Source organism: Nannospalax galili, unplaced genomic scaffold (genome assembly GCF_000622305.1).
Source record: "Nannospalax galili isolate Female #2095 unplaced genomic scaffold, S.galili_v1.0 scaffold131, whole genome shotgun sequence".
Classification (NCBI taxonomy): Eukaryota; Metazoa; Chordata; class Mammalia; order Rodentia; family Spalacidae; genus Nannospalax; species Nannospalax galili.
Genome location: NW_008332088.1, coordinates 287,044 through 288,574, shown reverse-complemented (window position 1 = coordinate 288,574; position 1,531 = coordinate 287,044).

Genomic DNA, 1,531 nt, shown 5'->3' with positions numbered 1-1,531 from the left:
GTCAATTGCATTGAAAATGAATTTTTCTGTATGAAACTGTGTTTTAATAATAAAATGGAAATCTTTTTTAAAGGCTTAAAAAAAACAGCACTGGCATGTAAAAGGTGCCCAGTAAAATTGCGTTATCTAGAAAAAAATATGTATATGTAGCTGAAAATTTTTAAATATAATATTCACAGTTACCAAAGATTCTTTACCTACCCTCTGGTTTGTACATGGACTGTTCCAATTTGTGCATGTGTGTAGAAGTCTGACTTGTGTCTGGGATTGACCACAGTGGTTGACACCTACCATGTTTTTGCTGATCTCTTTTCTCAATTGTGTCAGATAACAGTGAAAGAATTTTGGGGATTTAGTCAATGTTTTAATAATTTTTATATCATTCTAGTAGCTATACTTGGTCATAATGATGTTCATTCTCTGCCGTTTGGACATAGTGGGTTTTCATTCACATTTACTAAAGGTTTTCCCTATGTATCAAGCTTTTGTTTCTCTCTTACTCCATTGCTACTTTCTTTTATGTTGAACAGACAGTGTCAGGTTTGCCCTTTCAATTACTGCGTTTATTTATTGTGGTTCTATGATTATTTTCATAGTAGGTGCAATGGGGATAAGAAATAGCATCATTATTTTAGAAAGTCTAGTTCACAGTAATATTAAATTAAATTAATATATGAAAAAATACCCAGCTATACCTTTGTCCCATCTCTTTATCTTGTAACATTAATGTACAAATCACATGCTCATACATTTCAATACTCCCAGTGTTGTTTACGTAATTATTCTTTTGTAGTTTTCTTTTAAAACAGTAAAAAAGGTAATAAAAATAAAAATCATTTATATTGACTTTGATATATGGATATGTGGTTACTTTAATGGAGCAATTTATTTCTTAATATGTATTTGCATAATTGTGTGAGATTTTTTCACTTACTTGAAGATCTATGTTTACTTTTTTGTGACAGGTCTAAAAGCAAAGGATTCATATGGTTTTTGTTTAACTGGGAATGTCTTAATTTCTTCCTTAACTTTGAGGAAAATTTCGCTAGATGTGGGATTCTTGGTTACCAATGCTTCACTACTTCAAATATGTCATTGCCTTTTAACCTCCACGATATTTGGTAAAAAGTCAGCTAATCATCTTTCTCAGAAACTTATGTTCCAGTTCTATTCTCTAGAGACTTATGCGATGTTGTCTTTTTTCTTTTATTTTCCTCATTGGTCTATGATGCACCCCAGAATGGATTTGATTATTATATTCTACTTTCAATAACTGAGGTCTTGAATTTGAAGACTGATGCACTTCATTCTATTTGGAAGAGTTTTGGTGCAGCTAATCATCTTTCTCAGAAACTTATGTTCCAGTTCTATTCTCTAGAGACTTATGCGATGTTGTCTTTTTTCTTTTATTTTCCTCATTGGTCTATGATGCACCCCAGAATGGATTTGATTATTATATTCTACTTTCAATAACTGAGGTCTTGAATTTGAAGACTGATGCACTTCATTCTATTTGGAAGAGTTTTGGTGT